The following is a 12,219-nucleotide window of genomic DNA, read 5'->3' on the forward strand; positions in this document are numbered from 1 at the left end:
CCACCAACACAACACACTACAATGCTACATGCTGAAGCCAGCCTAGCATGTACCCAGGGGAGGACTGGCCCAGGGGGACGGGGGGCAATTGCCCCCCGGGCCACCCAAATCTTAAGTAATTAAGGCCAGCCGCAGACATACCACAGGTGACAGGTTCGCAGTGGGGATCGCAACCTCGCGCGATATTTCCCGGCAAGTTGAAGTATCCAATCAGAGCAGGGGTTGAGGCAGCCGGCCGTGGTGTGCCCTTGTGCGTGGCTGCGCCTGCGGTGGATGTGAGCGGCACAAGGACACAAATAGCTTAGGTCCTCTCCGGCCCGGTGGGTTGACCCCGCTTGACTCCGCCCCCCGCCTGGAGCTATTGCCGCCCGCAACATGCTGCTGTGCCTGCGGAGTGAGCTGTCTCACTCTTCAGCTTTCTGTGCTGGGAGCCTGGAGCTGTGGCTACGAGTGGCTGGCTGGAGGAGTCGGACACAGTCCTCCCATGTGCTGCTGTGCCTGAGGTTTCATCGGAGTGAGCTGTCTCACTCTTCAGCTTTCTGTGCTGGGGGGGCTGGGGGCCTGGAGCTGTGGCTATGAGTGGCTGGCTGGAGGAGTCGGACACAGTCCTCCCCTGTGCTGCTGTGCCTGAGGTGTCGTCGGAGTGAGCTTTCTCACTCTTCAGCTTTCTGTGCTAGGGGGCTGGGGGCCTGGAGCTGCGGCTATGAGTGGCTGGCTGGCTGTCCTGGCTGGAGGAGTCGGACACTCTGGGGGCTGGGAGTCGGAGATGCCACCTATAGCTGCTTGCTGCTGTGGAGGAGGAGGAGGTGTAGGACTGAGGAGACAGGAGGATAGAGGAGGTCGGGTCCAGGTTGCCAGAGGAGAAGGTGGTTTTTATAAATTTTGTTTCTGTACTTCTTCTCCCTTCTTGTCACTGAGTTACTCACACTTTGCTGCCTGCCTGCTACTGCTGTCAAATTCAATTCTCTGCCCAGGCCAGTGCCCTCTGAGGTTTTTTTTGTGTGATAATCATCCCCATTCTGACCCTGGCCTGAGGGAGAACGTTTTTTCTTCTTGTGGTGTGATTGGCGACAGGGGAGGGGGGAGGCAGGCAGTTAGGCACTGTGTGTGTGTGTGGGGGGGGGGGAGGGTTGTTTAAAGGAGTTATCAGGTTTAATGAAATAAGTGCTACTTACCTGGGGCTTCCTCCAGCCCCATGCTCCCAGCATGTCCCTTGCCGCAGCTCTGCAGTCAGCCATTCGCTGCCGCTGCCTCCCAGTCCCCGGCGATGGCACCAGTCCGACCTGGATGTCGGCCTGTACTGCGCCTGTGCGAGCAGCACTGTCAATCACCGCCACGTGAACCGGAGTGTACTGCGCAGGCGCAGTAGTTCTGCGTCTGCACAGTACGCTCTGGTCCATGTGGCGGTGATTGACAGCGCCGCTCGCACAGGCGCAGTCGGCCTGATGTCATCGCCAGGGGCTGGGAGGCAGCGGCAGCGAACAGCTGACTGCAGAGCTGCGGCAAGGGACATGCTGGAAGCTTGGGGCTGGACAAGCCCTGGGTAAGTAGCACTTATTTTCTAAAAAAAAAAAAAAAAAAAAAGCCTGATAACTCCTTTAAAGTTGAGGCTCATACACACATCAGACTATAGTCTTTGGAAAATGCAAGATCACAGACCAATCTTACCACCCTTCATGTAGTATGAGAGCCATACTCTACACAGTCTTTTCTATGGAGCTGAACTCCACATCAGAAAAAAATCTTTGCAAGATGCTGCACACACAGATGCTGTACAGACACAAAAGATCAGTATCTGCAAAAGATCTGTTCCTGCCAAAAATCCATTCCTGCAAATTGCAATGATAGTCTATGAGATCTGCAGATCATCATACACACATGATTTAACTGACATTCATCTGCAGATCAAGCAATCATCTGCAGATCTGAAAATCCATCCTGGTGGATCTGATCTGCAGATGAATGTCAGCTAAATCATGTGTGTATGATGATCTGCAGATCTTATAGACTATCATTGCAATTTGCAGGAATGGATTTTTGGCAGGAACAGATCTTTTGCAGATACTGATCTTTTGTGTCTGTACAGCATCTGTGTGCAGCATCTTGCAAAGATTTTTTTCTGATGTGGAGTTCAGCTCCATAGAAAAGACTGTGTAGAGTATGGCTCTCATACTACATGAAGGGTGGTAAGATTGGTCTGTGATCTTTCATTTTCAAAAGACTATGGTCTGATGTGTGTATGGGGCCTTAGGCATCAGACACAGACAGAAAGATTGTGCGGAGAAATGGGGTTAGGCATCAGGTACATAGTGTGTGTGTGTGTGTGTGCGTGTGTGTGCGCGTGTGTGTGGCTGGGGCTGTTAGTCATCACAATTTGAAGATTTGCACACAAGAAAGATATGGCTTTGGGCTGGGGATGTCGTGAAACGGGCCTCTAGTTTGTGTTGTCCCCCCAGGCCAAAAGGTCTCAGTCCTCCCCTGCATGTACCATTGTGATATATCCAAGAGAAAAAATAGCTTGCTTAGGGAATTGTAGGATTTCAAAAGCCAGCTTACATACATTGGCCCGGGAATCAAACCCAGGTCTGAGTTTTAACCCCATGTTACCGCCCGCTTGCGACTCTGCAGGGAGGGAGGAGGGGAAAAATTGCAAGAATTCAGCCCGCAGTCCGCAGCATGTGGCCTGAGCTGCACAAAGTTTGCACAGCCCTGGCCTAGCAGCTATTTCCGGTGACCCTTTTTTAAATTTACGTAACTCAGGCCCTTGAATTTAACACAGTAGTCAGTAGTATGTGGAAGTTGGGAGACTATCCAGAGCCTCCCATTACTTAGGTAAGTATTTATTTTCTAAACTTTTTTCCCTCCCAGGTTTGCTTTAACAATCCACTGGGTGACCTTCCCAGAGCCCAGAGTGCCTCTTTAAATCTTATCTACCAGTTTTAAGACAGTCACTTTACTTTTCAATGAAATGTTATCGGTTTTGTAAATGTTGCAGTTTGAGGAAGGAGCGACATTAACATAGGATAAACAACAAACAGGCAGTAAAGATGACATTTATCGCGGCAATGAAACACAATGTATTGTAAATTTTTATCTGCCGTCGGAAAGGTTATTTGTCACAGGTAATGGCGGCACGCAGTGCTCTGAAGAGAAGAAAAACATCCAGTCATCTCTCGCAGTGTGAAATATTACCCATTAAAAGTTATGTCAAGGAAATTAATCTGACAGTGTTTCTCGGTCTGAATGGCTCATCTCCCCGTCATGTGGCTGCGATGACGACTCTGCTTCTTCCCAGATGGTCTGTTTGTTGTTTTTATATTATTATTTTTAATGCATTTAAAACTGTCTGGAAGGAATATGATGGCTTTGGAAAAGTCCATTGTCACCTCCAGCTACTGGGCTGGGCATTTATTACATTTCAGTCAGTTGTGTTCACTGAAAACCAAAATACTTGTAATCCAATTCCAAACATGAAAGACCCAGAAGGGTTATTTACTCAATGGATGGGAATTTAATTTCATCGGGACTTAGAAAATCTCTTAACCTCCTGAGCAGTATGCACAAGCTCAGCTCGTCCATTACCGCCGGAGGGGATAGCATGGCCCAGGGAGATTTAAAAAAAAAAAAAAACTTTTTGTACATCATGTAGCTGGCACTTGGCTAGCTACATGTGTTGCCCGATTGCTGCGGCCCCCCCCCCCCCCCCCCCCCGCCCCGATCGGCGGCGTTATACGTGCCCCCCGCCGGAGCCCGCGCTGACGCAGCCTCTTCCATCACCACCAGGCTTCGCTATGGCGAGGATCGGGACTGCACATGAAGTCATGACGTCGATGATGACAGACGTCATGTCCAATTATCGCCATAGCGACGACCGAAGCTGAAAGAAGAAGTTATGGCTCTCACAGAATCCCGAAGCGGTAATCGGGGGCGGCACACAGCATTGGGGCGATCGGGGGACACATGTAGCTAGCCTATTGCTAGCTACATGATTTAAAACAAGTTTTTTAAAAAAAAATAGCCCTCCGCAACAATTGAATGCCAAGGAGGTTAAAAAGACCCCGTAGGGAGGGATCTGGAGGCTGCCGTATTTATTTCCTTTTCAATAATGGTGATTGGCTGGCTGTCCTGCTGGCATGGGCGTAGCAATCACCCCTGCAATCCCTGCCATAGCAGGGGGGCCCAGAAGCTTTGAGGGCCCCTCCTCCTCCCTCTCCCCAACCGCAAGTGCAGCCAATTAGCAAAAAAACCTCCCTGTTCGCTCAAAAAAAGTGCCTGCCACATCCTCCTGCCATGCAGAGTAGCGAGCAGCTTTAATTTTCTTCTGCTTCCAGACACTGCTTCACAGCAGAACACTCCCTGCTGCCATTCGCCGACTCCAGATCACATGACCCTCATGGGGTTAGAGGACCAAGGGGCCCCATGCTATCATTTTTGAAGGGGGGCCGTAATAAGTCTAGTTACGCCCCTGTTTGCTGGTCCTCTGCTTTCAATGCTTTCAGGCACTGACCCAGAATGAATATGCAGATCAGGTGACCTGACTAAAGTATGACCACAATAACCACATGCTTGCTTCAGGTGTGTGATTAAAGGCCCATTCGCACTGGGGATTGGGGATTTTTTCATGATAAATGTGTATTTTTTTAATGTACATTTACAAGATTTTTGATCAATCGCGATTCACTTTTTTAACATTTCAATCACGATCTCTGAAAAATTGCAAAAAAGGCTGCATGCACTAAGTTTGCGTTTACCGTGAACCGCCAGCGATCACGGTAGTGAGATCACTGCCATATACTTTTTATTTATTGCACTAGCGCTTTTAAAAGGGCTAACAATAGCCGGCGATCGGTGGTAAACCTAATGCTAGGTAGTACACACCATACAATTTGCTGTTAGATTTTCTCTTAGATTTACCTGTCAGATAGCTTTTTTCCATGTTGTAGGTAAATCTAACAGAAGAATCTAACAGAAAATTGTATGGTGCGTACCTAGCATTAGACATTGTACTGTAGCCAGCAAGGTCAGCAGGACAGCCATGTAAGTAGCATTGTGAAAAAGCGAGTAAGACTCGTGAAACATGGTGTCCTTTTGTGTCCAATAAATATTCCTCTTCCATGGTAAGACTAATATTTACTCATTTTGTACAGTTTTTGAATCTCCTCCCATCCTGCCTGACTTACTAAACAACACTGCATTTGCAAGCTGATGATCGGCTTTTACTATGCATAGCTAGTGGAGTCTAGACACTTCTTAGTTATGCATTAGGAAGACAATAAAGCAAGTAAGGTGCATTTCAGAGTACTGTAATCTTTCTCCCAGCGAGTCACTCTCTCAGTTATCCACTCTATAACTGGCTTTGGCTTTCTAAGTCTATAGAGGAAATACCAGCTCAGAATGGCCAATAGTTCTGGCCATTTCCACTGTGAATAACCAGAATTACAAGCCAGTCAGAGATGACACTCCTTCTGTACCTTGGGGGATGATTCTGTTCCAGGTGTGCGAAGGGGTGGAGCAATGGGTGGATGGTGAGAGAACTCACCTCTCCAGGATCCATCTTCAACCTCATAGATAGTCCATCTCTATGGTGTCAGCGCCTTTGTAATTACTTGACAGAGAAAGAGCGCCTAGTAGGATGGTGATGGATCCTGGAGAGGGGAGCGCTCCCTCCACTGTGCATTGTGCAAATTGCTCCACCCATTTTCCCCTTGGCCTGCCCTGGCATACAGTCGTTGATCTGTCCCTTTGCCCACTGCTCCCCCCTTCACCCGGGTGGTTAAAAATTGCCCTGCCTGCCCTTTGCCACCCAGTGTGCACACGCACCCTCCCTCCTCACTGCTGTGCCCCTTCATCATGGAGTGAGATTACATGTATTTCTCCACTTATTCACATACCTTGTTTTTTTAACACTTATATGATGCTTCTTGTGAACATTATTTCATGTTTATCAGCAATACCATGAAGCTGTAATGCAAATAATCTGCAACTTCCACCTCCGCAACATCTCCAGGAACCACTCCTACCTGTCCCCTGACACCACCAAACTCCTCATCCATGCCCATGTCATCTCCCGCCCAGACTATTGAAATTCTCTTTTACCGGGCCTTCCCTCTAACCGTATTGCCCCCCTTCAATCGGTAATTAATTCCACAGCCAGACTTATTAACTCCTTCCATCACTCTGCTTCCACAACTCCCCTCTGTAATGCCCTCCACTGGCTCGCCATCCAATTCAGGATCAACTTCAAAATTCTGTGTTTGGCCTCCAAATTAGTGCACAGGACCTGTCCGACCTACATCTACGATCTCGTTCATAGGCACATACTGGCCCGCTCCCTTTGATCCTCCAACGACCTGTGCCTGGTCGCACCACGCATATCTCACTCCCATGCACGATTGCAGGACTTCACTAGGGCTGCCCCTACTCTCTGGAACTCGCTCCCACTAGCCATAAGACTCGCCCCTGCCTTTATTATCTTCAAACGAGTCCTTAAGACTCACCTTTTCATGATCGCGTACCCTCCTACATCAGCACCATAATACCATAATAATAAATAATCAGTTTCTTCGGGTACATTTAAATAGGTGGGGTGGCCAGCACTTTTTGTACCAATAAAGGATTTTTTTTACTTTACCAGATGAGTGGTGGCACCTTCCTAATTTTTCTAGTGGCCAGCTGGCTAGAGAGAGTGTTAAAAACGTATTAATAAGATTTAAAGACAAAACATTTTTAAGTTCTTCCATTAGGAGGAATTGGACAGGTACCTGTGCTCAGGACACTTCAACTCCAATACTGGTCCCCGTAACGTGTACATTACTGGGACCCTTTCAGTATCTGAGCCACCTATAACTTTATACCTGCTCACTAATCTATCTCTCATACTAATCCTTGTCCCAATTGAGTATTTTGCTAGTCCATTCCTACTTTGATTGGAGGTAGAGAGGGTTATTCATTCTTTTATTTCACCTTGTAAGAGGACATTGTTGCTCCTGATGTAGTATACTGTTTATTGACAAAGGCATTGCTATGGCCTCCTGGAGAGAAATATTAAAAATAATTGCTTCCTAAAGGCGCGATATAATAGTAGCATGCTGAGCAGCACATTAGAATTAATTACTATATGTGCAGAATTATCATGACTAGCAGCTGTGGAAAGATAGTTATACTTTATGCTGGAGTCCACAGAGACATAAGGATCATTTACACTTATCTGTAACCATGAACATAAAATAATAAGGCATTGAGGCAAGTGAAAACAAGCTCTTAATAGTTAGAGTCAGGTTAGGTTACACGAAATGTAAAAAATTGATCAGTCTGCCAAATGTATAATTGAGATGTGGCTATGGTGTGTATGTATTGATGGGCAGACGTAAAGGGGTGGCTTTGGGACAGTATACATGATGGATTTGTTTTCTTTATTCATGTTTTACTCAGGACTCCCCTTTTTTGCACACTTTTATTCAAAATTGCCTTGGTCTGTCTGTGCATAGTTCAAGAATTTGTGAGGTTCTTGCAATGTAAAACACTCATTCACTTAAAGTGAACCTCCGGACTAAAAATAAACTCAGCAGCACTGAAAAGGCTTTGGGCTTGATTCACAAAGCGGTGCTAACCTACTTAGCACGTCTAAAGTCTTTAGACGCGCTAACCAGGGTGCTAAGTAGGTTAGCACCGGATTTCTCAATCAGATCGCGCGCTAACTTTGCGCGCGTAAACTTTTACGCGCGCAAAGTTTTACGCGCGCTAAGTCCCATAGGCTTTAATGGGCACTTCGCGCGGTGCGCCCTACGCTCTGTGCAGTACGCGCGTAAAGTTTTGCGCGCATAAAGTTTTGCGCGCGTAAAGTTTTATGCGCGAAAAGCTTGTTTAGACGTGCTAAGGGGGTTTTCACAGGCGTGCTAACAGTTAGCACCGCTTTTTGAATCAAGCACTTTGTGTTTCTTTAACAGTTTCACAGCATCAGAACTTTGTTTCTCTTATACAAGCCTCATTTTTAGCTGCACAGAAGAAAACTGCCCGGGCTTTTTTCCCCTGATGCTGTGCAAAGCATGATGGGATTTCTGATTTTGTTGTTCTCGTTCTGCTGTTTTGGTGCAATTTTTTTTTTTTTACATTTTGAATTTGACATTTGAAGCCTAGTGTGTGCAGCTGGGAGGGGTAATCAGGACACAGGATAGTTGGAACTGTGTCTCCTGCTCCTTGTCACCTCCTTTCAACCAAAAAGATGGCTGCCCCCATGACAAAGATGGCAGCCCCCATGAATCACAAACATTTGCCTGTTCTTTTAAAACAGGGTGGGTAAGAGATTATATTACCTATCTATTCTAATTAACATAACTAATGTAACTTGATGACAGTATGTTTGTTTAGGCTGAAGTTCCCCTTTAAACAGACACTTAAAGGACACACGAGGTGAAAATAAATTTATGAGATAAACAATTGTATCTATCCTTCTTCTCCTAAAAATGACTTTTTTTTTAGATATCTAACAGTTTTATTTTATTTTTAAATCTACGTTTTAAGTTTTTACTGTTTAATTGTCTCTGTTCGATGACACGTGCATTACAGTATGCCACAGCTAAAATCCATGAAATATTGATGCTTTTTTATCTTTTTCCTGCTCTCAGAAGCCATTTTCTGCCAAGAAAGTGTTTTATGGCTGCAATTCCTTATCAGGGAGGGTCTGACCCGGTCCCAACCCAGACAAAAACTGTCACTTGCATACCTGATTTTTAGCTCTTTCAGGCAGAGAAAGAAAAAAAGGAACACAGCATAGTTATTTGTGTGCTTGGCACCGTACATACACGTGTCTATCTCATTATGTCACATGTCACTTTGTGTGTCCTTTAAGCCTACAAAAAAACAAAACAAAAAAAAAACAGTTTTACTCACCTGGGGCTTCTACCAGCCCCCTGCAGCTGTCCCGTGCCCTCACAGTCACTCGTGGATCCTCCTGTCCCCCACTTCCAGCTACTTTCACTTTGTCGACAGGCCCGACAGGCCTGGCCATGCGTAGCTTTCTACTCATTCCCGTCCACAATAGCATCCTGCACCTGCGCAGTTTCATTAGTTTCCCCCTTTTCTCTGGTTTGTTTCCTCTTTTCTATAACTTTCGGAATGGCTGTTATCTTACCGACTGGTCCAGGCTGGAGGTAAAATTCTGATTTACTGCAAGCTCTATTCTTTGTGAATTGACACTTTTTTTAAATGCTGCCAGCCTGCCACTTTTTCCCATTTTACAAGTGTTTTTTGGGGAGGCAGCTATGATGGGCAGTGGAGGGAGGGAGGCGGGTTCATTTATTTTTATTTAATTTATGTAGTGTAAAATGTAGTTTAAAATGTGTACTGTGATGTATTTTGTTTTACCACTAGATGTCCCCACACATTCTATTCTGTGTGCTTTGAACAGAGTTCTGAGCACACAGGCAGTCTTTATTACAGGAACTATCATTGGCTTGTCGTTAAAGCCATGATCCTTCCCATACAGGCACTTTGATTGGCTCAGGAAACACAGGTTTCCATTCACTAATGGCAGATGTGTCAGTATCGGCGGTTGCAAGTGGTGCTAGATTGCGTGCACATGCACAGCAGCGGCGAGCGACACACTAAAACATTCTGTTGCTGTTAAGAGGGTCAAACAGGAAGTTTTAAGTTTACATTAAAGTGGTCTGAAACTCTGACATAACATAACAATAAAAATGTGTTTTTCTACTTTTTATTATTCATACAGTTATCATATTTGCTTTTGTGCAATGTGCAATGTGCACAAGTAATATTGTCTGTCTACAAATTATAAGTTTCCAAAGTGTAGTTTTGCTAACCCTGAACTACTACATTACATTTTATTCTAACTGCTTTTTATTATATATTAAAATCTTCTAATGAGTTGTATTGAACTGTGTGTGTGCCTGGAGCAAAGACAGCTACTCAGAAAGTGTTTTTTACTTGTAACACGCAATGTATCTACATTAGAATGTAAACAAAGATACTGTTAGTGGCTGGATAGTGTAATGGTTAAGGGCTCTGCCTCTGACACAGGAGACCTGTTCAGTAAGCCTGCACCTATTCAATAGGAGATCTTGGGCAAGTCTCCCTAACACTGCTACTACCTATAGAGTGTGTCCTAGTGGCTGCAGCTCTGGCGCTTTGAGTCCGCCAGGAGAAAAGCGCAATATAAATGTTCTGTGTTTGTTTGTTTGTTTGTTATCTCCCATTTGGATGTGGATTTGAAGCTGAATAGCAGAACAAAGTGCTTTGTTTAACCATTTCAGTGATGTTCTGCTAAAAAAAAAAAAAAAAAAATTCTGGGTAGTAGGCTTAAAACTGTGGGGAATCTTTTAGAGCTTAGTAGAAATGCTGACTTTCAGACCGCTTTAAGTGGTTAAAGAACACCTGTAGGAGAAAATGTGCCCCATATGAGGGCTCTACTCAATAAAGCAAAGCCTCTGGAAAATGCAGTCTTCCCCGGTTCTCCACTGGCCGTTCCAGCCCTGTGTCCTCTGGAAAACCATCAGCATGCCCTTGCTTGCTTTTTATGCCGAAGCCCAAGCGCATCCATGCTAGCGAGCAGGTCCAGGTGCCACGAGCTTTGGGAGGACACATTGCCGGTAGGGCGTTGTGGAGGGAGACAGGGGAAGCCTATGGAGGATTCCGAGGTAAGTATCTAACTTTTTTACTTTCAAAATGTACAGGTTTTTTTTTGATTTAACATGTCATCTTTATTGAGATAATGTAGTGATGGTACATAATAGATGTTATCCGCACGCAGGCGGTATACTCATGGTAATGACAATTTAATGTAAGGATGAAAAGAGACATCAATGTTAAAGGTCATTGGAGTGATTGGCGAGATAAGAGAGTCCTGGAGGAGAGTTTCCTAAACAGAAGGATGGATTGAACAACAAAGAGACATGTTATAACATAACTCGAGTATAAAACTTAGTGAACAGTAAAAAAATATATACAGACAACAGCCGAGAACCCCATAGTCCCGCCCCCCGCCCCAAACGCCTCCAGTAGTGATGACAGTGTGAAGATCTGTAGACGGGTATTAGACTCTAGAACGAGTGTAGCGTGAGGTGGTCCAGGTGTCCCATATGTAATGAAATTTTTGCACGGACCCCCTGTGTAGATATATGGCTTTGTGGAAGGGGAGAATTTTATTAACTGATCTTATCCAGTCAGCTAGTTCTGGGACCTGAGGTTGTATCCAGTGTCGAGTGAGCACCTTACGGGCTATATGGAGGATATTGAGCAGGAGCAATTTAGTGTGTTTATTACGGATATCATGAGGAATTATGTTTAATAGGCAAAGTTTAGGGTCCAGGGCGACTGAGCAACCCATTTTGTCATTTAGAAATTTAATAATTTGTTGCCAGTAGATATTCACTTCAGGGCAGGACCATATCATATGGTAGAAGGTACCCTGGGTCAGAGCACATTTAGGACATAAAGGTGAATACCCGGGACGAAATTTGGCTAATCTAGTCGGGGTGAGGTAGGCGCGATGCAACACGTAGAGGCCAAGTAGTCTATCAGGAATGTGGGGGGAAACCCTAGCAGAATCCTCGAGAGCCTCCTCCCAATCTTCATCAGAGAGCTCCCCAAGATCCTGCTCCCACTGGGATTTCCTACCAAAGGCTCTACGGGTGGCTCCAGTTATCATTATGGCTGCATATAAAGCTGAGATTAGTTGAGTGGGAGAGGGGCCTGTTACAATATTTAATATACCAGAATCAGAGAGGGAAGAGGGTATTGTTGGGAATTGGGTTTTGAGGGCATGCGAGAGCTGCATATAGTAAAATTTCATGTGTATTGGTAGATGAAATTTAGTTGCCAGTTGCTCGAATGAGATAATGGAACCAGAGTCCAGGACCTGGTGTAGGTATATGATGTCGTATTCAATCCACAATCGGCTATTAGGAAGTTTACGAAGTTCAGGAAGGCCTCGATTTTCCCACAACGGGGTGAATTTCAATGGGGCATCTAGCTCTAGATATTTATGAGCGGTATCCCAGACTTTTAGAGTTTGACGGAAAGTTGTCGGAAATTGCTTGGTATGAGGAGATTTTTTAGCTCCAGTGGCAATAATACAGAGGGGGTCTGTATGACGAAGAGGGGGGGTGTCGTGCATTAAATTACATATACGGTTCCTATTAATTGTAAGGTCATAGTATATATGTGAAAGTTGAGCAGCCAAGTAGTATATATGACAGTTAGGAA

General features: G+C 45.3%; 1 long non-coding RNA gene across 5 annotated transcripts in view; it reads right to left on the reverse strand.

The window, feature by feature from the left end:
• Positions 1 to 12,219, reverse strand: part of LOC137543972 (uncharacterized) — a 151,005-nt gene that overhangs the window by 81,200 nt on the left and 57,586 nt on the right. For 2 of the 5 annotated variants that reach the window (XR_011025682.1, XR_011025684.1), the window contains one exon: positions 10,715 to 10,873. The exons of the other annotated variants lie outside the window; for them this stretch is intronic. This is a non-coding gene — a long non-coding RNA (uncharacterized lncRNA). Of the gene's footprint in view, positions 1 to 10,714; positions 10,874 to 12,219 lie in introns of those variants that run through there. 5 annotated transcript variants of the gene reach the window in all.

Source organism: Hyperolius riggenbachi, chromosome 2 (genome assembly GCF_040937935.1).
Source record: "Hyperolius riggenbachi isolate aHypRig1 chromosome 2, aHypRig1.pri, whole genome shotgun sequence".
Taxonomy (NCBI): Eukaryota; Metazoa; Chordata; class Amphibia; order Anura; family Hyperoliidae; genus Hyperolius; species Hyperolius riggenbachi.